This window comes from Hyla sarda, chromosome 3, assembly GCF_029499605.1.
Source record: "Hyla sarda isolate aHylSar1 chromosome 3, aHylSar1.hap1, whole genome shotgun sequence".
Taxonomy (NCBI): domain Eukaryota; kingdom Metazoa; phylum Chordata; class Amphibia; order Anura; family Hylidae; genus Hyla; species Hyla sarda.
Genome location: NC_079191.1, coordinates 251,034,042 through 251,059,560, shown reverse-complemented (window position 1 = coordinate 251,059,560; position 25,519 = coordinate 251,034,042). Strand labels below are relative to the sequence as shown.

Sequence of the window (25,519 nt, the reverse complement as noted above, 5' to 3'; positions counted from 1 at the left end):
CAGATTGCGGAATAATGGATCGTCGACCTGGAGGATGTCGATAGGTGGACTGAGGTGAGGAGGATGTCAAGGAGAACAGATGTTGAGGTAAGTGGTCAGAGGGTGAAGTGGTGGGAGGTGGTCGACTACATCGAATGGAGGCTTCTAGGTTGTCGATCTGCCAAAAGTGGTGTTGTGTCTGTTGCAACATGTGGGATGTTGAAAATAAAAAAATGGGAGTGTTTATTTGCCTTTTTTTTTTTTTTATATTCAAGAAAAATGATCTCCCCCTCTAGTGCCTCCAGCCCATCACACACTTCCACATCACCAACCTTCTTCCTATCACACCTTCCTTCCCAACCACACCACTCACTTCCTTACCACCCACACCACCACCACAGCTATCCACACCTCCAACACCTTCTGGATGCCCAACCATCAACACACACACACACACACACACACACACACACACCTTAACATACTCCATTGCCATGCTCTGCTGCCACAATTTCTCCAAACCAGCTTCAGTGTCTTCACAGGACTTGAACTGCCAACCTCTGTGCTCCAAGGCAGAATCTCTAACCACTAGACCGTGAGAGCTACTTGGAAAATGGCAAGGAGGACTGTGTTCTTGAACTGTCTTGACAAAAAAAGAGAAAACGAGCAGAGGGGGGCTCGAACCTAAGACCGAGCTACCTCTTAGGCTTGCAATATCTAAATTCGAGCCCCCCTCTCTTTATGGCACGCAGGACATGCAGATCATAAGTACTGGAACGATTGAGAGCTTTAAATGTAGGTAATGTACAAATCTGTATAACTTTTTGGCACCAGTTGATTTCCAAAAATACATTTTTTCCCACCGGTTCATATACATTTAACTGGGACAGTACAGGCTAGCCGAGAGCTAGGTAGGACTTAGGTTCGAGTCCCCCACTCTGTGCGCTTAATTTAGCCTTCCATGTCTTGTGGGGGTATAGCTCAGTGGTAGAGCATTTGACTGCAGATCAAGAGGTCCTTGGTTCAAATCCGAGTGCCCCCTAATCCCCCTTTTTTTTGCTTTCGAACTGAACCATATCCCACATATGTAGTTTATTGCTGAAAATTAGCAATGTCGAGGTACATGCGTGCCACATATTGCAGGGGTATAGCTCAGTGGTAGAGCCGGTTCAAGAGGTCCTTGGTTCAAATCCAAGTGCCTGCTAATGCACAATTTTTTCTTTACAGCTCAACCATATCTCATGTTTGTAGTTTATTGCAAAACATTTGCAATGTTGAGGTACAGACATTGTAAATTTTTTTGGGCCAAAAAAAAAAAAAAGGACCATAGAACTTCCTCTTGTAGCATACAGCAGCTGATAAGTATTGGAAGAGTTAAGAGCTTTAAATACAAGTCATTTCCAAATCTGTATAACTTTTTGGCACCGGTTAATAAAAAAAAAAAATTGCCACACGAGTATCCCTTTAAGATCCACGAATGTAACTTTAATCTTTTTGTGGTCTGACAAAACTTACATCTAAAAAAATAAGGTACGAGAACATGCCACCAACTACTCCAAACCCCTTAGAACACCGACATCCACATGTTTTTATATATGGACAATAAAAGCAAGGCCATTTCCTCCATCTGCTACCAAGGGGGTTCAAACCCATGAAGTTGAATTCAACCAATACAGCAGGGGATTTGAACAAACAACCTTCATGCTGCTAGGCTGCAAGGCTAACCACTGAGCTGTGAGGGATCTTGACACAGCGAGCAGAGTGCTAGATCCGTCTTAGGTTCGAGTAACCGCCCCGTACCAAAACCCTCCCCCCCCCTTCCTCTGTACATTTAATCTGTGTGCCAAAACAACCTAGACCTTGGTCGCCGCATTTGGTTGACAAGCAGCTCCCACGGCCTGGTGGTTAGAGCAGCAGCCTTGGAGTGCAGAGGTCGAGAGTTCGAATCCTGTGAAGATCGTGACGATGGAAGCTGTTAAAAGAGATGGATCGTGGACGATGTCGGTGGATAAATGGACTGAGGTGAGGTGGATGTCAAGGAGAGCAGATTGCGGAATAATGGATCGTGGACCTGGAGGATGTCGATGGGTGGACTGAGGTGAGGAGGATGTCAAGGAAAACAGATGTTGAGGTAAGTGGTCAGAGGGTGAAGTGGTGGGAGGTGGTTGACTACATCGAATGGAGGCTTCTAGATTGTCGATCTGCCAAAAGTGGTGTTGTGTCTGTTGCAACATGTGGGATGTTGAAAATAAAAAAATGGGAGTGTTTATTTGCCTTTTTTTTTTTTATATTCAAGAAAAATGATCTCCCCCTCTAGTGCCTCCAGCCCATCACACACTTCCACATCACCAACCTTCTTCCTATCACACCTTCCTTCCCACCCACACCACTCACTTCCTTACCACCCACACCACCACCACAGCTATCCACACCTCCAACACCTTCTGGATGCCCAACCATCAACCACACACACACACACACACTAACACTTACCTTAACATACTCCATTGCCATGCTCTGCTGCCACAATTTCTTCAAACCAGCTTCAGTGTCTTCACAGGACTTGAACTGCCAACCTCTGTGCTCCAAGGCAGAAGCTCTAACCACTAGACCGTGAGAGCTACTTGGAAAATGGCAAGGAGGACTGTGGTCTTGAACTGTCTTGACAAAAAAAGAGAAAACGAGCAGAGGGGGGCTCGAACCTAAGACCGAGCTACCTCTTAGGCTTGCAATATCTAAATTCGAGCCCCCCTCTCTTTATGGCACGCAGGACATGCAGATCATAAGTACTGGAACGATTGAGAGCTTTAAATGTAGGTAATGTACAAATCTGTATAACTTTTTGGCACCAGTTGATTTCCAAAAATACATTTTTTCCCACCGGTTCATATACATTTAACTGGGACAGTACAGGCTAGCCGAGAGCTAGGTAGGACTTAGGTTCGAGTCCCCCACTCTGTGCGCTTAATTTAGCCTTCCATGTCTTGTGGGGGTATAGCTCAGTGGTAGAGCATTTGACTGCAGATCAAGAGGTCCTTGGTTCAAATCCGAGTGCCCCCTAATCCCCCTTTTTTTTGCTTTCGAACTGAACCATATCCCACATATGTAGTTTATTGCTGAAAATTAGCAATGTCGAGGTACATGCGTGCCACATATTGCAGGGGTATAGCTCAGTGGTAGAGCCGGTTCAAGAGGTCCTTGGTTCAAATCCAAGTGCCCGCTAATGCACAATTTTTTCTTTACAGCTCAACCATATCTCATGTTTGTAGTTTATTGCAAAACATTTGCAATGTTGAGGTACAGACATTGTAAATTTTTTTGGGCCAAAAAAAAAAAAAAGGACCATAGAACTTCCTCTTGTAGCATACAGCAGCTGATAAGTATTGGAAGAGTTAAGAGCTTTAAATACAAGTCATTTCCAAATCTGTATAACTTTTTGGCACCGGTTAATAAAAAAAAAAAATTGCCACACGAGTATCCCTTTAAGATCCACGAATGTAACTTTAATCTTTTTGTGGTCTGACAAAACTTACATCTAAAAAAATAAGGTACGAGAACATGCCACCAACTACTCCAAACCCCTTAGAACACCGACATCCACATGTTTTTATATATGGACAATAAAAGCAAGGCCATTTCCTCCATCTGCTACCAAGGGGGTTCAAACCCATGAAGTTGAATTCAACCAATACAGCAGGGGATTTGAACAAACAACCTTCATGCTGCTAGGCTGCAAGGCTAACCACTGAGCTGTGAGGGATCTTGACACAGCGAGCAGAGTGCTAGATCCGTCTTAGGTTCGAGTAACCGCCCCGTACCAAAACCCTCCCCCCCCCTTCCTCTGTACATTTAATCTGTGTGCCAAAACAACCTAGACCTTGGTCGCCGCATTTGGTTGACAAGCAGCTCCCACGGCCTGGTGGTTAGAGCAGCAGCCTTGGAGTGCAGAGGTCGAGAGTTCGAATCCTGTGAAGATCGTGACGATGGAAGCTGTTAAAAGAGATGGATCGTGGACGATGTCGGTGGATAAATGGACTGAGGTGAGGTGGATGTCAAGGAGAGCAGATTGCGGAATAATGGATCGTGGACCTGGAGGATGTCGATGGGTGGACTGAGGTGAGGAGGATGTCAAGGAAAACAGATGTTGAGGTAAGTGGTCAGAGGGTGAAGTGGTGGGAGGTGGTTGACTACATTGAATGGAGGCTTCTAGATTGTCGATCTGCCAAAAGTGGTGTTGTGTCTGTTGCAACATGTGGGATGTTGAAAATAAAAAAAATGGGAGTGTTTATTTACCTTTTTCTTTTATATTCAAGAAAAATGATCTCCCCCTCTTGTGCCTCCAGCCCATCACACACTTCCACATCACCAACCTTCTTCCTATCACAACTTCCTTCCCACCCACACCACTCACTTCCTTACCACCCACACCACCACCACAGCTATCCACACCTCCTGGATGCCCAACCATCAACCACACACACACACACACACTAACACTTACCTTAACATACTCCATTGCCATGCTCTGCTGCCACAATTTCTCCAAACCAGCTTCAGTGTCTTCACAGGACTTGAACTGCCAACCTCTGTGCTCCAAGGCAGAAGCTCTAACCACTAGACCGTGAGAGCTACTTGGAAAATGGCAAGGATGACTGTGGTCTAGACCTGCCCCGCCCCGCCCCAACCCCCCCCCCCCCCCTTCCTCTGTACAGTTACTCTGTGTGCCAAAACAACCTAGACCTCGGTCGCTGCATTTGGTTGACAAGCAGCTCCCACGGCCTGGTGGTTAGAGCAGCAGCCTTGGAGTGCAGAGTTCGAGAGTTCGAACCCTGTGAAGATCGTGACGATGGAAGCTGTTAAAAGAGATGGATCGTGGATGATGTTGGTGGATAAATGGACTGAGGTGAGGTGGATGTCAAGGAGAGCAGATTGCGGAATAATGGATCGTCGACCTGGAGGATGTCGATAGGTGGACTGAGGTGAGGAGGATGTCAAGGAGAACAGATGTTGAGGTAAGTGGTCAGAGGGTGAAGTGGTGGGAGGCGGTCGACTACATCGAATGGAGGCTTCTAGGTTGTCGATCTGCCAAAAGTGGTGTTGTGTCTGTTGCAACATGTGGGATGTTGAAAATAAAAAAATGGGAGTGTTTATTTGCCTTTTTTTTTTTTTATATTCAAGAAAAATGATCTCCCCCTCTAGTGCCTCCAGCCCATCACACACTTCCACATCACCAACCTTCTTCCTATCACAACTTCCTTCCCCACCACACCACTCACTTCCTTACCACCCACACCACCACCACAGCTATCCACACCTCCAACACCTTCTGGATGCCCAACCATCAACCACACACACAAACACTAACACTTACCTTAACATACTCCATTGCCATGCTCTGCTGCCACAATTTCTCCAAACCAGCTTCAGTGTCTTCACAGGACTTGAACTGCCAACCTCTGTGCTCCAAGGCAGAAGCTCTAACCACTAGACCGTGAGAGCTACTTGGAAAATGGCAAGGAGGACTGTGGTCTAGACCTGCCCTGCCCCGCCCCGCCCCAACCCCCCCCCCTTCCTCTGTACAGTTACTCTGTGTGCCAAAACAACCTAGACCTCGGTCGCTGCATTTGGTTGACAAGCAGCTCCCACGGCCTGGTGGTTAGAGCAGCAGCCTTGGAGTGCAGAGGTCGAGAGTTCGAACCCTGTGAAGATCGTGACGATGGAAGCTGTTAAAAGAGATGGATCGTGGATGATGTCGGTGGATAAATGGACTGAGGTGAGGTGGATGTCAAGGAGAGCAGATTGCGGAATAATGGATCGTTGACCTGGAGGATGTCGATAGGTGGACTGAGGTGAGGAGGATGTCAAGGAGAACAGATGTTGAGGTAAGTGGTCAGAGGGTGAAGTGGTGGGAGGTGGTCGACTACATCGAATGGAGGCTTCTAGGTTGTCGATCTGCCAAAAGTGGTGTTGTGTCTGTTGCAACATGTGGGATGTTGAAAATAAAAAAATGGGAGTGTTTATTTGCCTTTTTTTTTTTTTTATATTCAAGAAAAATGATCTCCCCCTCTAGTGCCTCCAGCCCATCACACACTTCCACATCACCAACCTTCTTCCTATCACACCTTCCTTCCCACCCACACCACTCACTTCCTTACCACCCACACCACCACCACAGCTATCCACACCTCCAACACCTTCTGGATGCCCAACCATCAACCACACACACACACACACACACACACACACACACACACACACACACACACACACACTCCATTGCCATGCTCTGCTGCCACAATTTCTCCAAACCAGCTTCAGTGTCTTCACAGGACTTGAACTGCCAACCTCTGTGCTCCAAGGCAGAAGCTCTAACCACTAGACCATGAGAGCTACTTGGAAAATGGCAAGGATGACTGTGGTCTAGACCTGCCCCGCCCCGCCCCAACCCCCCCCCCCCCCCCCCCCCCCCCCTTCCTCTGTACAGTTACTCTGTGTGCCAAAACAACCTAGACCTCGGTCGCTGCATTTGGTTGACAAGCAGCTCCCACGGCCTGGTGGTTAGAGCAGCAGCCTTGGAGTGCAGAGGTCGAGAGTTCGAATCCTGTGAAGATCGTGACGATGGAAGCTGTTAAAAGAGATGGATCGTGGATGATGTCGGTGGATAAATGGACTGAGGTGAGGTGGATGTCAAGGAGAGCAGATTGCGGAATAATGGATCGTCGACCTGGAGGATGTCGATAGGTGGACTGAGGTGAGGAGGATGTCAAGGAGAACAGATGTTGAGGTAAGTGGTCAGAGGGTGAAGTGGTGGGAGGTGGTCGACTACATCGAATGGAGGCTTCTAGGTTGTCGATCTGCCAAAAGTGGTGTTGTGTCTGTTGCAACATGTGGGATGTTGAAAATAAAAAAATGGGAGTGTTTATTTGCCTTTTTTTTTTTTTTATATTCAAGAAAAATGATCTCCCCCTCTAGTGCCTCCAGCCCATCACACACTTCCACATCACCAACCTTCTTCCTATCACACCTTCCTTCCCAACCACACCACTCACTTCCTTACCACCCACACCACCACCACAGCTATCCACACCTCCAACACCTTCTGGATGCCCAACCATCAACCACACACACACACACACACACACACACACACACACACACACACACACCTTAACATACTCCATTGCCATGCTCTGCTGCCACAATTTCTCCAAACCAGCTTCAGTGTCTTCACAGGACTTGAACTGCCAACCTCTGTGCTCCAAGGCAGAATCTCTAACCACTAGACCGTGAGAGCTACTTGGAAAATGGCAAGGAGGACTGTGTTCTTGAACTGTCTTGACAAAAAAAGAGAAAACGAGCAGAGGGGGGCTCGAACCTAAGACCGAGCTACCTCTTAGGCTTGCAATATCTAAATTCGAGCCCCCCTCTCTTTATGGCACGCAGGACATGCAGATCATAAGTACTGGAACGATTGAGAGCTTTAAATGTAGGTAATGTACAAATCTGTATAACTTTTTGGCACCAGTTGATTTCCAAAAATACATTTTTTCCCACCGGTTCATATACATTTAACTGGGACAGTACAGGCTAGCCGAGAGCTAGGTAGGACTTAGGTTCGAGTCCCCCACTCTGTGCGCTTAATTTAGCCTTCCATGTCTTGTGGGGGTATAGCTCAGTGGTAGAGCATTTGACTGCAGATCAAGAGGTCCTTGGTTCAAATCCGAGTGCCCCCTAATCCCCCTTTTTTTTGCTTTCGAACTGAACCATATCCCACATATGTAGTTTATTGCTGAAAATTAGCAATGTCGAGGTACATGCGTGCCACATATTGCAGGGGTATAGCTCAGTGGTAGAGCCGGTTCAAGAGGTCCTTGGTTCAAATCCAAGTGCCCGCTAATGCACAATTTTTTCTTTACAGCTCAACCATATCTCATGTTTGTAGTTTATTGCAAAACATTTGCAATGTTGAGGTACAGACATTGTAAATTTTTTTGGGCCAAAAAAAAAAAAAAGGACCATAGAACTTCCTCTTGTAGCATACAGCAGCTGATAAGTATTGGAAGAGTTAAGAGCTTTAAATACAAGTCATTTCCAAATCTGTATAACTTTTTGGCACCGGTTAATAAAAAAAAAAAATTGCCACACGAGTATCCCTTTAAGATCCACGAATGTAACTTTAATCTTTTTGTGGTCTGACAAAACTTACATCTAAAAAAATAAGGTACGAGAACATGCCACCAACTACTCCAAACCCCTTAGAACACCGACATCCACATGTTTTTATATATGGACAATAAAAGCAAGGCCATTTCCTCCATCTGCTACCAAGGGGGTTCAAACCCATGAAGTTGAATTCAACCAATACAGCAGGGGATTTGAACAAACAACCTTCATGCTGCTAGGCTGCAAGGCTAACCACTGAGCTGTGAGGGATCTTGACACAGCGAGCAGAGTGCTAGATCCGTCTTAGGTTCGAGTAACCGCCCCGTACCAAAACCCTCCCCCCCCCTTCCTCTGTACATTTAATCTGTGTGCCAAAACAACCTAGACCTTGGTCGCCGCATTTGGTTGACAAGCAGCTCCCACGGCCTGGTGGTTAGAGCAGCAGCCTTGGAGTGCAGAGGTCGAGAGTTCGAATCCTGTGAAGATCGTGACGATGGAAGCTGTTAAAAGAGATGGATCGTGGACGATGTCGGTGGATAAATGGACTGAGGTGAGGTGGATGTCAAGGAGAGCAGATTGCGGGATAATGGATCGTGGACCTGGAGGATGTCGATGGGTGGACTGAGGTGAGGAGGATGTCAAGGAAAACAGATGTTGAGGTAAGTGGTGGGAGGTGGTTGACTACATCGAATGGAGGCTTCTAGATTGTCGATCTGCCAAAAGTGGTGTTGTGTCTGTTGCAACATGTGGGATGTTGAAAATAAAAAAAATGGGAGTGTTTATTTACCTTTTTCTTTTATATTCAAGAAAAATGATCTCCCCCTCTTGTGCCTCCAGCCCATCACACACTTCCACATCACCAACCTTCTTCCTATCACAACTTCCTTCCCACCCACACCACTCACTTCCTTACCACCCACACCACCACCACAGCTATCCACACCTCCTGGATGCCCAACCATCAACCACACACACACACACACACACACACACACTAACACTTACCTTAACATACTCCATTGCCATGCTCTGCTGCCACAAATTCTCCAAACCAGCTTCAGTGTCTTCACAGGACTTGAACTGCCAACCTCTGTGCTCCAAGGCAGAAGCTCTAACCACTAGACCGTGAGAGCTACTTGGAAAATGGCAAGGATGACTGTGGTCTAGACCTGCCCCGCCCCGCCCCAACCCCCCCCCCCCTTCCTCTGTACAGTTACTCTGTGTGCCAAAACAACCTAGACCTCGGTCGCTGCGTTTGGTTGACAAGCAGCTCCCACGGCCTGGTGGTTAGAGCAGCAGCCTTGGAGTGCAGAGGTCGAGAGTTCGAATCCTGTGAAGATCGTGACGATGGAAGCTGTTAAAAGAGATGGATCGTGGATGATGTTGGTGGATAAATGGACTGAGGTGAGGTGGATGTCAAGGAGAGCAGATTGTGGAATAATGGATCGTGGACCTGGAGGATGTCGATAGGTGGACTGAGGTGAGGAGGATGTCAAGGAGAACAGATGTTGAGGTAAGTGGTCAGAGGGTGAAGTGGTGGGAGGTGGTCGACTACATCGAATGGAGGCTTCTAGGTTGTCGATCTGCCAAAAGTGGTGTTGTGTCTGTTGCAACATGTGGGATGTTGAAAATAAAAAAATGGGAGTGTTTATTTGCCTTTTTTTTTTTTATATTCAAGAAAAATGATCTCCCCCTCTAGTGCCTCCAGCCCATCACACACTTCCACATCACCAACCTTCTTCCTATCACACCTTCCTTCCCACCCACACCACTCACTTCCTTACCACCCACACCACCACCACAGCTATCCACACCTCCAACACCTTCTGGATGCCCAACCATCAACCACACACACACACACACACACTAACACTTACCTTAACATACTCCATTGCCATGCTCTGCTGCCACAATTTCTTCAAACCAGCTTCAGTGTCTTCACAGGACTTGAACTGCCAACCTCTGTGCTCCAAGGCAGAAGCTCTAACCACTAGACCGTGAGAGCTACTTGGAAAATGGCAAGGAGGACTGTGGTCTTGAACTGTCTTGACAAAAAAAGAGAAAACGAGCAGAGGGGGGCTCGAACCTAAGACCGAGCTACCTCTTAGGCTTGCAATATCTAAATTCGAGCCCCCCTCTCTTTATGGCACGCAGGACATGCAGATCATAAGTACTGGAACGATTGAGAGCTTTAAATGTAGGTAATGTACAAATCTGTATAACTTTTTGGCACCAGTTGATTTCCAAAAATACATTTTTTCCCACCGGTTCATATACATTTAACTGGGACAGTACAGGCTAGCCGAGAGCTAGGTAGGACTTAGGTTCGAGTCCCCCACTCTGTGCGCTTAATTTAGCCTTCCATGTCTTGTGGGGGTATAGCTCAGTGGTAGAGCATTTGACTGCAGATCAAGAGGTCCTTGGTTCAAATCCGAGTGCCCCCTAATCCCCCTTTTTTTTGCTTTCGAACTGAACCATATCCCACATATGTAGTTTATTGCTGAAAATTAGCAATGTCGAGGTACATGCGTGCCACATATTGCAGGGGTATAGCTCAGTGGTAGAGCCGGTTCAAGAGGTCCTTGGTTCAAATCCAAGTGCCCGCTAATGCACAATTTTTTCTTTACAGCTCAACCATATCTCATGTTTGTAGTTTATTGCAAAACATTTGCAATGTTGAGGTACAGACATTGTAAATTTTTTTGGGCCAAAAAAAAAAAAAGGACCATAGAACTTCCTCTTGTAGCATACAGCAGCTGATAAGTATTGGAAGAGTTAAGAGCTTTAAATACAAGTCATTTCCAAATCTGTATAACTTTTTGGCACCGGTTAATAAAAAAAAAAAATTGCCACACGAGTATCCCTTTAAGATCCACGAATGTAACTTTAATCTTTTTGTGGTCTGACAAAACTTACAACTAAAAAAATAAGGTACGAGAACATGCCACCAACTACTCCAAACCCCTTAGAACACCGACATCCACATGTTTTTATATATGGACAATAAAAGCAAGGCCATTTCCTCCATCTGCTACCAAGGGGGTTCAAACCCATGAAGTTGGATTCAACCAATACAGCAGGGGATTTGAACAAACAACCTTCATGCTGCTAGGCTGCAAGGCTAACCACTGAGCTGTGAGGGATCTTGACACAGCGAGCAGAGTGCTAGATCCGTTGTAGGTTCGAGTAACCGCCCCGTACCAAAACCCTCCCCCCCCCCCCCCTTCCTCTGTACATTTAATCTGTGTGCCAAAACAACCTAGACCTTGGTCGCCGCATATGGTTGACAAGCAGCTCCCACAGCCTGGTGGTTAGAGCAGCAGCCTTGGAGTGCAGAGGTCGAGAGTTCGAATCCTGTGAAGATCGTGACGATGGAAGCTGTTAAAAGAGATGGATCGTGGACGATGTCGGTGCATAAATGGACTGAGGTGAGGTGGATGTCAAGGAGAGCAGATTGCGGAATAATGGATCGTGGACCTGGAGGATGTCGATGGGTGGACTGAGGTGAGGAGGATGTCAAGGAAAACAGATGTTGAGGTAAGTGGTCAGAGGGTGAAGTGGTGGGAGGTGGTTGACTACATCGAATGGAGGCTTCTAGATTGTCGATCTGCCAAAAGTGGTGTTGTGTCTGTTGCAACATGTGGGATGTTGAAAATAAAAAAAATGGGAGTGTTTATTTACCTTTTTCTTTTATATTCAAGAAAAATGATCTCCCCCTCTTGTGCCTCCAGCCCATCACACACTTCCACATCACCAACCTTCTTCCTATCACAACTTCCTTCCCACCCACACCACTCACTTCCTTACCACCCACACCACCACCACAGCTATCCACACCTCCTGGATGCCCAACCATCAACCACACACACACACACACACACTAACACTTACCTTAACATACTCCATTGCCATGCTCTGCTGCCACAATTTCTCCAAACCAGCTTCAGTGTCTTCACAGGACTTGAACTGCCAACCTCTGTGCTCCAAGGCAGAAGCTCTAACCACTAGACCGTGAGAGCTACTTGGAAAATGGCAAGGATGACTGTGGTCTAGACCTGCCCCGCCCCGCCCCAACCCCCCCCCCCCCCCCCCCCCCCCCCCCCCCTTCCTCTGTACAGTTACTCTGTGTGCCAAAACAACCTAGACCTCGGTCGCTGCATTTGGTTGACAAGCAGCTCCCACGGCCTGGTGGTTAGAGCAGCAGCCTTGGAGTGCAGAGGTCGAGAGTTCGAATCCTGTGAAGATCGTGACGATGGAAGCTGTTAAAAGAGATGGATCGTGGATGATGTCGGTGGATAAATGGACTGAGGTGAGGTGGATGTCAAGGAGAGCAGATTGCGGAATAATGGATCGTCGACCTGGAGGATGTCGATAGGTGGACTGAGGTGAGGAGGATGTCAAGGAGAACAGATGTTGAGGTAAGTGGTCAGAGGGTGAAGTGGTGGGAGGTGGTCGACTACATCGAATGGAGGCTTCTAGGTTGTCGATCTGCCAAAAGTGGTGTTGTGTCTGTTGCAACATGTGGGATGTTGAAAATAAAAAAATGGGAGTGTTTATTTGCCTTTTTTTTTTTTTTATATTCAAGAAAAATGATCTCCCCCTCTAGTGCCTCCAGCCCATCACACACTTCCACATCACCAACCTTCTTCCTATCACACCTTCCTTCCCAACCACACCACTCACTTCCTTACCACCCACACCACCACCACAGCTATCCACACCTCCAACACCTTCTGGATGCCCAACCATCAACCACACACACACACACACACACACACACACACACACACACACACACACACCTTAACATACTCCATTGCCATGCTCTGCTGCCACAATTTCTCCAAACCAGCTTCAGTGTCTTCACAGGACTTGAACTGCCAACCTCTGTGCTCCAAGGCAGAATCTCTAACCACTAGACCGTGAGAGCTACTTGGAAAATGGCAAGGAGGACTGTGTTCTTGAACTGTCTTGACAAAAAAAGAGAAAACGAGCAGAGGGGGGCTCGAACCTAAGACCGAGCTACCTCTTAGGCTTGCAATATCTAAATTCGAGCCCCCCTCTCTTTATGGCACGCAGGACATGCAGATCATAAGTACTGGAACGATTGAGAGCTTTAAATGTAGGTAATGTACAAATCTGTATAACTTTTTGGCACCAGTTGATTTCCAAAAATACATTTTTTCCCACCGGTTCATATACATTTAACTGGGACAGTACAGGCTAGCCGAGAGCTAGGTAGGACTTAGGTTCGAGTCCCCCACTCTGTGCGCTTAATTTAGCCTTCCATGTCTTGTGGGGGTATAGCTCAGTGGTAGAGCATTTGACTGCAGATCAAGAGGTCCTTGGTTCAAATCCGAGTGCCCCCTAATCCCCCTTTTTTTTGCTTTCGAACTGAACCATATCCCACATATGTAGTTTATTGCTGAAAATTAGCAATGTCGAGGTACATGCGTGCCACATATTGCAGGGGTATAGCTCAGTGGTAGAGCCGGTTCAAGAGGTCCTTGGTTCAAATCCAAGTGCCCGCTAATGCACAATTTTTTCTTTACAGCTCAACCATATCTCATGTTTGTAGTTTATTGCAAAACATTTGCAATGTTGAGGTACAGACATTGTAAATTTTTTTGGGCCAAAAAAAAAAAAAAGGACCATAGAACTTCCTCTTGTAGCATACAGCAGCTGATAAGTATTGGAAGAGTTAAGAGCTTTAAATACAAGTCATTTCCAAATCTGTATAACTTTTTGGCACCGGTTAATAAAAAAAAAAAATTGCCACACGAGTATCCCTTTAAGATCCACGAATGTAACTTTAATCTTTTTGTGGTCTGACAAAACTTACATCTAAAAAAATAAGGTACGAGAACATGCCACCAACTACTCCAAACCCCTTAGAACACCGACATCCACATGTTTTTATATATGGACAATAAAAGCAAGGCCATTTCCTCCATCTGCTACCAAGGGGGTTCAAACCCATGAAGTTGAATTCAACCAATACAGCAGGGGATTTGAACAAACAACCTTCATGCTGCTAGGCTGCAAGGCTAACCACTGAGCTGTGAGGGATCTTGACACAGCGAGCAGAGTGCTAGATCCGTCTTAGGTTCGAGTAACCGCCCCGTACCAAAACCCTCCCCCCCCCTTCCTCTGTACATTTAATCTGTGTGCCAAAACAACCTAGACCTTGGTCGCCGCATTTGGTTGACAAGCAGCTCCCACGGCCTGGTGGTTAGAGCAGCAGCCTTGGAGTGCAGAGGTCGAGAGTTCGAATCCTGTGAAGATCGTGACGATGGAAGCTGTTAAAAGAGATGGATCGTGGACGATGTCGGTGGATAAATGGACTGAGGTGAGGTGGATGTCAAGGAGAGCAGATTGCGGGATAATGGATCGTGGACCTGGAGGATGTCGATGGGTGGACTGAGGTGAGGAGGATGTCAAGGAAAACAGATGTTGAGGTAAGTGGTGGGAGGTGGTTGACTACATCGAATGGAGGCTTCTAGATTGTCGATCTGCCAAAAGTGGTGTTGTGTCTGTTGCAACATGTGGGATGTTGAAAATAAAAAAAATGGGAGTGTTTATTTACCTTTTTCTTTTATATTCAAGAAAAATGATCTCCCCCTCTTGTGCCTCCAGCCCATCACACACTTCCACATCACCAACCTTCTTCCTATCACAACTTCCTTCCCACCCACACCACTCACTTCCTTACCACCCACACCACCACCACAGCTATCCACACCTCCTGGATGCCCAACCATCAACCACACACACACACACACTAACACTTACCTTAACATACTCCATTGCCATGCTCTGCTGCCACAAATTCTCCAAACCAGCTTCAGTGTCTTCACAGGACTTGAACTGCCAACCTCTGTGCTCCAAGGCAGAAGCTCTAACCACTAGACCGTGAGAGCTACTTGGAAAATGGCAAGGATGACTGTGGTCTAGACCTGCCCCGCCCCGCCCCAACCCCCCCCCCCCTTCCTCTGTACAGTTACTCTGTGTGCCAAAACAACCTAGACCTCGGTCGCTGCGTTTGGTTGACAAGCAGCTCCCACGGCCTGGTGGTTAGAGCAGCAGCCTTGGAGTGCAGAGGTCGAGAGTTCGAATCCTGTGAAGATCGTGACGATGGAAGCTGTTAAAAGAGATGGATCGTGGATGATGTTGGTGGATAAATGGACTGAGGTGAGGTGGATGTCAAGGAGAGCAGATTGTGGAATAATGGATCGTGGACCTGGAGGATGTCGATAGGTGGACTGAGGTGAGGAGGATGTCAAGGAGAACAGATGTTGAGGTAAGTGGTCAGAGGGTGAAGTGGTGGGAGGTGGTCGACTACATCGAATGGAGGCTTCTAGGTTGTCGATCTGCCAAAAGTGGTGTTGTGTCTGTTGCAACATGTGGGATGTTGAAAATAAAAAAATGGGAGTGTTTATTTGCCTTTTTTTTTTTTATATTCAAGAAAAATGATCTCCCCCTCTAGTGCCTCCAGCCCATCACACACTTCCACATCACCAACCTTCTTCCTATCACACCTTCCTTCCCACCCACACCACTCACTTCCTTACCACCCACACCACCACCACAGCTATCCACACCTCCAACACCTTCTGGATGCCCAACCATCAACCACACACACACACACACACACTAACACTTACCTTAACATACTCCATTGCCATGCTCTGCTGCCACAATTTCTTCAAACCAGCTTCAGTGTCTTCACAGGACTTGAACTGCCAACCTCTGTGCTCCAAGGCAGAAGCTCTAACCACTAGACCGTGAGAGCTACTTGGAAAATGGCAAGGAGGACTGTGGTCTTGAACTGTCTTGACAAAAAAAGAGAAAACGAGCAGAGGGGGGCTCGAACCTAAGACCGAGCTACCTCTTAGGCTTGCAATATCTAAATTCGAGCCCCCCTCTCTTTATGGCACGCAGGACATGCAGATCATAAGTACTGGAACGATTGAGAGCTTTAAATGTAGGTAATGTACAAATCTGTATAACTTTTTGGCACCAGTTGATTTCCAAAAATACATTTTTTCCCACCGGTTCATATACATTTAACTGGGACAGTACAGGCTAGCCGAGAGCTAGGTAGGACTTAGGTTCGAGTCCCCCACTCTGTGCGCTTAATTTAGCCTTCCATGTCTTGTGGGGGTATAGCTCAGTGGTAGAGCATTTGACTGCAGATCAAGAGGTCCTTGGTTCAAATCCGAGTGCCCCCTAATCCCCCTTTTTTTTGCTTTCGAACTGAACCATATCCCACATATGTAGTTTATTGCTGAAAATTAGCAATGTCGAGGTACATGCGTGCCACATATTGCAGGGGTATAGCTCAGTGGTAGAGCCGGTTCAAGAGGTCCTTGGTTCAAATCCAAGTGCCCGCTAATGCACAATTTTTTCTTTACAGCTCAACCATATCTCATGTTTGTAGTTTATTGCAAAACATTTGCAATGTTGAGGTACAGACATTGTAAATTTTTTTGGGCCAAAAAAAAAAAAAGGACCATAGAACTTCCTCTTGTAGCATACAGCAGCTGATAAGTATTGGAAGAGTTAAGAGCTTTAAATACAAGTCATTTCCAAATCTGTATAACTTTTTGGCACCGGTTAATAAAAAAAAAAAATTGCCACACGAGTATCCCTTTAAGATCCACGAATGTAACTTTAATCTTTTTGTGGTCTGACAAAACTTACAACTAAAAAAATAAGGTACGAGAACATGCCACCAACTACTCCAAACCCCTTAGAACACCGACATCCACATGTTTTTATATATGGACAATAAAAGCAAGGCCATTTCCTCCATCTGCTACCAAGGGGGTTCAAACCCATGAAGTTGGATTCAACCAATACAGCAGGGGATTTGAACAAACAACCTTCATGCTGCTAGGCTGCAAGGCTAACCACTGAGCTGTGAGGGATCTTGACACAGCGAGCAGAGTGCTAGATCCGTTGTAGGTTCGAGTAACCGCCCCGTACCAAAACCCTCCCCCCCCCCCCCTTCCTCTGTACATTTAATCTGTGTGCCAAAACAACCTAGACCTTGGTCGCCGCATATGGTTGACAAGCAGCTCCCACAGCCTGGTGGTTAGAGCAGCAGCCTTGGAGTGCAGAGGTCGAGAGTTCGAATCCTGTGAAGATCGTGACGATGGAAGCTGTTAAAAGAGATGGATCGTGGACGATGTCGGTGCATAAATGGACTGAGGTGAGGTGGATGTCAAGGAGAGCAGATTGCGGAATAATGGATCGTGGACCTGGAGGATGTCGATGGGTGGACTGAGGTGAGGAGGATGTCAAGGAAAACAGATGTTGAGGTAAGTGGTCAGAGGGTGAAGTGGTGGGAGGTGGTTGACTACATCGAATGGAGGCTTCTAGATTGTCGATCTGCCAAAAGTGGTGTTGTGTCTGTTGCAACATGTGGGATGTTGAAAATAAAAAAAATGGGAGTGTTTATTTACCTTTTTCTTTTATATTCAAGAAAAATGATCTCCCCCTCTTGTGCCTCCAGCCCATCACACACTTCCACATCACCAACCTTCTTCCTATCACAACTTCCTTCCCACCCACACCACTCACTTCCTTACCACCCACACCACCACCACAGCTATCCACACCTCCTGGATGCCCAACCATCAACCACACACACACACACACACACTAACACTTACCTTAACATACTCCATTGCCATGCTCTGCTGCCACAATTTCTCCAAACCAGCTTCAGTGTCTTCACAGGACTTGAACTGCCAACCTCTGTGCTCCAAGGCAGAAGCTCTAACCACTAGACCGTGAGAGCTACTTGGAAAATGGCAAGGAGGACTGTGGTCTAGACCTGCCCTGCCCCGCCCCGCCCCAACCCCCCCCCCTTCCTCTGTACAGTTACTCTGTGTGCCAAAACAACCTAGACCTCGGTCGCTGCATTTGGTTGACAAGCAGCTCCCACGGCCTGGTGGTTAGAGCAGCAGCCTTGGAGTGCAGAGGTCGAGAGTTCGAACCCTGTGAAGATCGTGACGATGGAAGCTGTTAAAAGAGATGGATCGTGGATGATGTCGGTGGATAAATGGACTGAGGTGAGGTGGATGTCAAGGAGAGCAGATTGCGGAATAATGGATCGTTGACCTGGAGGATGTCGATAGGTGGACTGAGGTGAGGAGGATGTCAAGGAGAACAGATGTTGAGGTAAGTGGTCAGAGGGTGAAGTGGTGGGAGGTGGTCGACTACATCGAATGGAGGCTTCTAGGTTGTCGATCTGCCAAAAGTGGTGTTGTGTCTGTTGCAACATGTGGGATGTTGAAAATAAAAAAATGGGAGTGTTTATTTGCCTTTTTTTTTTTTTTATATTCAAGAAAAATGATCTCCCCCTCTAGTGCCTCCAGCCCATCACACACTTCCACATCACCAACCTTCTTCCTATCACACCTTCCTTCCCACCCACACCACTCACTTCCTTACCACCCACACCACCACCACAGCTATCCACACCTCCAACACCTTCTGGATGCCCAACCATCAACCACACACACACACACACACACACACACACACACACACACACACACACACACACACACTCCATTGCCATGCTCTGCTGCCACAATTTCTCCAAACCAGCTTCAGTGTCTTCACAGGACTTGAACTGCCAACCTCTGTGCTCCAAGGCAGAAGCTCTAACCACTAGACCATGAGAGCTACTTGGAAAATGGCAAGGATGACTGTGGTCTAGACCTGCCCCGCCCCGCCCCAACCCCCCCCCCCCCCCCCCCCCCCCTTCCTCTGTACAGTTACTCTGTGTGCCAAAACAACCTAGACCTCGGTCGCTGCATTTGGTTGACAAGCAGCTCCCACGGCCTGGTGGTTAGAGCAGCAGCCTTGGAGTGCAGAGGTCGAGAGTTCGAATCCTGTGAAGATCGTGACGATGGAAGCTGTTAAAAGAGATGGATCGTGGATGATGTCGGTGGATAAATGGACTGAGGTGAGGTGGATGTCAAGGAGAGCAGATTGCGGAATAATGGATCGTCGACCTGGAGGATGTCGATAGGTGGACTGAGGTGAGGAGGATGTCAAGGAGAACAGATGTTGAGGTAAGTGGTCAGAGGGTGAAGTGGTGGGAGGTGGTCGACTACATCGAATGGAGGCTTCTAGGTTGTCGATCTGCCAAAAGTGGTGTTGTGTCTGTTGCAACATGTGGGATGTTGAAAATAAAAAAATGGGAGTGTTTATTTGCCTTTTTTTTTTTTTTATATTCAAGAAAAATGATCTCCCCCTCTAGTGCCTCCAGCCCATCACACACTTCCACATCACCAACCTTCTTCCTATCACACCTTCCTTCCCAACCACACCACTCACTTCCTTACCACCCACACCACCACCACAGCTATCCACACCTCCAACACCTTCTGGATGCCCAACCATCAACCACACACACACACACACACACACACACACACACACACACACACACACCTTAACATACTCCATTGCCATGCTCTGCTGCCACAATTTCTCCAAACCAGCTTCAGTGTCTTCACAGGACTTGAACTGCCAACCTCTGTGCTCCAAGGCAGAATCTCTAACCACTAGACCGTGAGAGCTACTTGGAAAATGGCAAGGAGGACTGTGTTCTTGAACTGTCTTGACAAAAAAAGAGAAAACGAGCAGAGGGGGGCTCGAACCTAAGACCGAGCTACCTCTTAGGCTTGCAATATCTAAATTCGAGCCCCCCTCTCTTTATGGCACGCAGGACATGCAGATCATAAGTACTGGAACGATTGAGAGCTTTAAATGTAGGTAATGTACAAATCTGTATAACTTTTTGGCACCAGTTGATTTCCAAAAATACATTTTTTCCCACCGGTTCATATACATTTAACTGGGACAGTACAGGCTAGCCGAGAGCTAGGTAGGACTTAGGTTCGAGTCCCCCACTCTGTGCGCTTAATTTAGCCTTCCATGTCTTGTGGGGGTATAGCTCAGTGGTAGAGCATTTGACTGCAGATCAAGAGGTCCTTGGTTCAAATCCGAGTGCCCCCTAATCCCCCTTTTTTTTGCTTTCGAACTGAACCATATCCCACATATGTAGTTTATTGCTGAAAATTAGCAATGTCGAGGTACATGCGTGCCACATATTGCAGGGGTATAGCTCAGTGGTAGAGCCGGTTCAAGAGGTCCTTGGTTCAAATCCAAGTGCCCGCTAATGCACAATTTTTTCTTTACAGCTCAACCATATCTCATGTTTGTAGTTTATTGCAAAACATTTGCAATGTTGAGGTACAGACATTGTAAATTTTTTTGGGCCAAAAAAAAAAAAAAGGACCATAGAACTTCCTCTTGTAGCATACAGCAGCTGATAAGTATTGGAAGAGTTAAGAGCTTTAAATACAAGTCATTTCCAAATCTGTATAACTTTTTGGCACCGGTTAATAAAAAAAAAAAATTGCCACACGAGTATCCCTTTAAGATCCACGAATGTAACTTTAATCTTTTTGTGGTCTGACAAAACTTACATCTAAAAAAATAAGGTACGAGAACATGCCACCAACTACTCCAAACCCCTTAGAACACCGACATCCACATGTTTTTATATATGGACAATAAAAGCAAGGCCATTTCCTCCATCTGCTACCAAGGGGGTTCAAACCCATGAAGTTGAATTCAACCAATACAGCAGGGGATTTGAACAAACAACCTTCATGCTGCTAGGCTGCAAGGCTAACCACTGAGCTGTGAGGGATCTTGACACAGCGAGCAGAGTGCTAGATCCGTCTTAGGTTCGAGTAACCGCCCCGTACCAAAACCCTCCCCCCCCCTTCCTCTGTACATTTAATCTGTGTGCCAAAACAACCTAGACCTTGGTCGCCGCATTTGGTTGACAAGCAGCTCCCACGGCCTGGTGGTTAGAGCAGCAGCCTTGGAGTGCAGAGGTCGAGAGTTCGAATCCTGTGAAGATCGTGACGATGGAAGCTGTTAAAAGAGATGGATCGTGGACGATGTCGGTGGATAAATGGACTGAGGTGAGGTGGATGTCAAGGAGAGCAGATTGCGGGATAATGGATCGTGGACCTGGAGGATGTCGATGGGTGGACTGAGGTGAGGAGGATGTCAAGGAAAACAGATGTTGAGGTAAGTGGTGGGAGGTGGTTGACTACATCGAATGGAGGCTTCTAGATTGTCGATCTGCCAAAAGTGGTGTTGTGTCTGTTGCAACATGTGGGATGTTGAAAATAAAAAAAATGGGAGTGTTTATTTACCTTTTTCTTTTATATTCAAGAAAAATGATCTCCCCCTCTTGTGCCTCCAGCCCATCACACACTTCCACATCACCAACCTTCTTCCTATCACAACTTCCTTCCCACCCACACCACTCACTTCCTTACCACCCACACCACCACCACAGCTATCCACACCTCCTGGATGCCCAACCATCAACCACACACACACACACACTAACACTTACCTTAACATACTCCATTGCCATGCTCTGCTGCCACAAATTCTCCAAACCAGCTTCAGTGTCTTCACAGGACTTGAACTGCCAACCTCTGTGCTCCAAGGCAGAAGCTCTAACCACTAGACCGTGAGAGCTACTTGGAAAATGGCAAGGATGACTGTGGTCTAGACCTGCCCCGCCCCGCCCCAACCCCCCCCCCCCTTCCTCTGTACAGTTACTCTGTGTGCCAAAACAACCTAGACCTCGGTCGCTGCGTTTGGTTGACAAGCAGCTCCCATGGCCTGGTGGTTAGAGCAGCAGCCTTGGAGTGCAGAGGTCGAGAGTTCGAATCCTGTGAAGATCGTGACGATGGAAGCTGTTAAAAGAGATGGATCGTGGATGATGTTGGTGGATAAATGGACTGAGGTGAGGTGGATGTCAAGGAGAGCAGATTGTGGAATAATGGATCGTGGACCTGGAGGATGTCGATAGGTGGACTGAGGTGAGGAGGATGTCAAGGAGAACAGATGTTGAGGTAAGTGGTCAGAGGGTGAAGTGGTGGGAGGTGGTCGACTACATCGAATGGAGGCTTCTAGGTTGTCGATCTGCCAAAAGTGGTGTTGTGTCTGTTGCAACATGTGGGATGTTGAAAATAAAAAAATGGGAGTGTTTATTTGCCTTTTTTTTTTTTATATTCAAGAAAAATGATCTCCCCCTCTAGTGCCTCCAGCCCATCACACACTTCCACATCACCAACCTTCTTCCTATCACACCTTCCTTCCCACCCACACCACTCACTTCCTTACCACCCACACCACCACCACAGCTATCCACACCTCCAACACCTTCTGGATGCCCAACCATCAACCACACACACACACACACACACTAACACTTACCTTAACATACTCCATTGCCATGCTCTGCTGCCACAATTTCTTCAAACCAGCTTCAGTGTCTTCACAGGACTTGAACTGCCAACCTCTGTGCTCCAAGGCAGAAGCTCTAACCACTAGACCGTGAGAGCTACTTGGAAAATGGCAAGGAGGACTGTGGTCTTGAACTGTCTTGACAAAAAAAGAGAAAACGAGCAGAGGGGGGCTCGAACCTAAGACCGAGCTACCTCTTAGGCTTGCAATATCTAAATTCGAGCCCCCCTCTCTTTATGGCACGCAGGACATGCAGATCATAAGTACTGGAACGATTGAGAGCTTTAAATGTAGGTAATGTACAAATCTGTATAACTTTTTGGCACCAGTTGATTTCCAAAAATACATTTTTTCCCACCGGTTCATATACATTTAACTGGGACAGTACAGGCTAGCCGAGAGCTAGGTAGGACTTAGGTTCGAGTCCCCCACTCTGTGCGCTTAATTTAGCCTTCCATGTCTTGTGGGGGTATAGCTCAGTGGTAGAGCATTTGACTGCAGATCAAGAGGTCCTTGGTTCAAATCCGAGTGCCCCCTAATCCCCCTTTTTTTTGCTTTCGAACTGAACCATATCCCACATATGTAGTTTATTGCTGAAAATTAGCAATGTCGAGGTACATGCGTGCCACATATTGCAGGGGTATAGCTCAGTGGTAGAGCCGGTTCAAGAGGTCCTTGGTTCAAATCCAAGTGCCCGCTAATGCACAATTTTTTCTTTACAGCTCAACCATATCTCATGTTTGTAGTTTATTGCAAAACATTTGCAATGTTGAGGTACAGACATTGTAAATTTTTTTGGGCCAAAAAAAAAAAAAGGACCATAGAACTTCCTCTTGTAGCATACAGCAGCTGATAAGTATTGGAAGAGTTAAGAGCTTTAAATACAAGTCATTTCCAAATCTGTATAACTTTTTGGCACCGGTTAATAAAAAAAAAAAATTGCCACACGAGTATCCCTTTAAGATCCACGAATGTAACTTTAATCTTTTTGTGGTCTGACAAAACTTACAACTAAAAAAATATACGAGAACATGCCACCAACTACTCCAAACCCCTTAGAACACCGACATCCACATGTTTTTATATATGGACAATAAAAGCAAGGCCATTTCCTCCATCTGCTACCAAGGGGGTTCAAACCCATGAAGTTGGATTCAACCAATACAGCAGGGGATTTGAACAAACAACCTTCATGCTGCTAGGCTGCAAGGCTAACCACTGAGCTGTGAGGGATCTTGACACAGCGAGCAGAGTGCTAGATCCGTTGTAGGTTCGAGTAACCGCCCCGTACCAAAACCCTCCCCCCCCCCCCCTTCCTCTGTACATTTAATCTGTGTGCCAAAACAACCTAGACCTTGGTCGCCGCATATGGTTGACAAGCAGCTCCCACAGCCTGGTGGTTAGAGCAGCAGCCTTGGAGTGCAGAGGTCGAGAGTTCGAATCCTGTGAAGATCGTGACGATGGAAGCTGTTAAAAGAGATGGATCGTGGACGATGTCGGTGCATAAATGGACTGAGGTGAGGTGGATGTCAAGGAGAGCAGATTGCGGAATAATGGATCGTGGACCTGGAGGATGTCGATGGGTGGACTGAGGTGAGGAGGATGTCAAGGAAAACAGATGTTGAGGTAAGTGGTCAGAGGGTGAAGTGGTGGGAGGTGGTTGACTACATCGAATGGAGGCTTCTAGATTGTCGATCTGCCAAAAGTGGTGTTGTGTCTGTTGCAACATGTGGGATGTTGAAAATAAAAAAAATGGGAGTGTTTATTTACCTTTTTCTTTTATATTCAAGAAAAATGATCTCCCCCTCTTGTGCCTCCAGCCCATCACACACTTCCACATCACCAACCTTCTTCCTATCACAACTTCCTTCCCACCCACACCACTCACTTCCTTACCACCCACACCACCACCACAGCTATCCACACCTCCTGGATGCCCAACCATCAACCACACACACACACACACACACTAACACTTACCTTAACATACTCCATTGCCATGCTCTGCTGCCACAATTTCTCCAAACCAGCTTCAGTGTCTTCACAGGACTTGAACTGCCAACCTCTGTGCTCCAAGGCAGAAGCTCTAACCACTAGACCGTGAGAGCTACTTGGAAAATGGCAAGGAGGACTGTGGTCTAGACCTGCCCTGCCCCGCCCCGCCCCAACCCCCCCCCCTTCCTCTGTACAGTTACTCTGTGTGCCAAAACAACCTAGACCTCGGTCGCTGCATTTGGTTGACAAGCAGCTCCCACGGCCTGGTGGTTAGAGCAGCAGCCTTGGAGTGCAGAGGTCGAGAGTTCGAACCCTGTGAAGATCGTGACGATGGAAGCTGTTAAAAGAGATGGATCGTGGATGATGTCGGTGGATAAATGGACTGAGGTGAGGTGGATGTCAAGGAGAGCAGATTGCGGAATAATGGATCGTTGACCTGGAGGATGTCGATAGGTGGACTGAGGTGAGGAGGATGTCAAGGAGAACAGATGTTGAGGTAAGTGGTCAGAGGGTGAAGTGGTGGGAGGTGGTCGACTACATCGAATGGAGGCTTCTAGGTTGTCGATCTGCCAAAAGTGGTGTTGTGTCTGTTGCAACATGTGGGATGTTGAAAATAAAAAAATGGGAGTGTTTATTTGCCTTTTTTTTTTTTTTATATTCAAGAAAAATGATCTCCCCCTCTAGTGCCTCCAGCCCATCACACACTTCCACATCACCAACCTTCTTCCTATCACACCTTCCTTCCCACCCACACCACTCACTTCCTTACCACCCACACCACCACCACAGCTATCCACACCTCCAACACCTTCTGGATGCCCAACCATCAACACACACACACACACACACACACACACACACACACACACACACACACACTCCATTGCCATGCTCTGCTGCCACAATTTCTCCAAACCAGCTTCAGTGTCTTCACAGGACTTGAACTGCCAACCTCTGTGCTCCAAGGCAGAAGCTCTAACCACTAGACCATGAGAGCTACTTGGAAAATGGCAAGGAT

At 47.0% G+C, this 25,519-nt stretch overlaps 8 non-coding genes across 8 annotated transcripts; all 8 read left to right on the top strand.

Annotated features, from left to right (window-relative positions):
- Positions 1 to 949: 949 nt before the first annotated feature.
- Positions 950 to 1,021, top strand: TRNAC-GCA (transfer RNA cysteine (anticodon GCA)). The gene has a single exon. It is a non-coding gene; the product is annotated as a tRNA-Cys (tRNA).
- Positions 1,022 to 2,967: 1,946 nt separating this feature from the next.
- Positions 2,968 to 3,039, top strand: TRNAC-GCA (transfer RNA cysteine (anticodon GCA)). The gene has a single exon. It is a non-coding gene; the product is annotated as a tRNA-Cys (tRNA).
- Positions 3,040 to 7,640: 4,601 nt separating this feature from the next.
- TRNAC-GCA (transfer RNA cysteine (anticodon GCA)) lies at positions 7,641 to 7,712 on the top strand. The gene has a single exon. It is a non-coding gene; the product is annotated as a tRNA-Cys (tRNA).
- Positions 7,713 to 10,514: 2,802 nt separating this feature from the next.
- Positions 10,515 to 10,586, top strand: TRNAC-GCA (transfer RNA cysteine (anticodon GCA)). Its single transcript has one exon. It is a non-coding gene; the product is annotated as a tRNA-Cys (tRNA).
- Positions 10,587 to 13,439: 2,853 nt separating this feature from the next.
- TRNAC-GCA (transfer RNA cysteine (anticodon GCA)) lies at positions 13,440 to 13,511 on the top strand. Its single transcript has one exon. It is a non-coding gene; the product is annotated as a tRNA-Cys (tRNA).
- Positions 13,512 to 16,301: 2,790 nt separating this feature from the next.
- TRNAC-GCA (transfer RNA cysteine (anticodon GCA)) lies at positions 16,302 to 16,373 on the top strand. The gene has a single exon. It is a non-coding gene; the product is annotated as a tRNA-Cys (tRNA).
- A 3,736-nt stretch (positions 16,374 to 20,109) lies between these two features.
- On the top strand, positions 20,110 to 20,181 carry TRNAC-GCA (transfer RNA cysteine (anticodon GCA)). The gene has a single exon. It is a non-coding gene; the product is annotated as a tRNA-Cys (tRNA).
- Positions 20,182 to 22,971: 2,790 nt separating this feature from the next.
- On the top strand, positions 22,972 to 23,043 carry TRNAC-GCA (transfer RNA cysteine (anticodon GCA)). The gene has a single exon. It is a non-coding gene; the product is annotated as a tRNA-Cys (tRNA).
- The last annotated feature ends 2,476 nt before the right edge of the window (positions 23,044 to 25,519 follow it).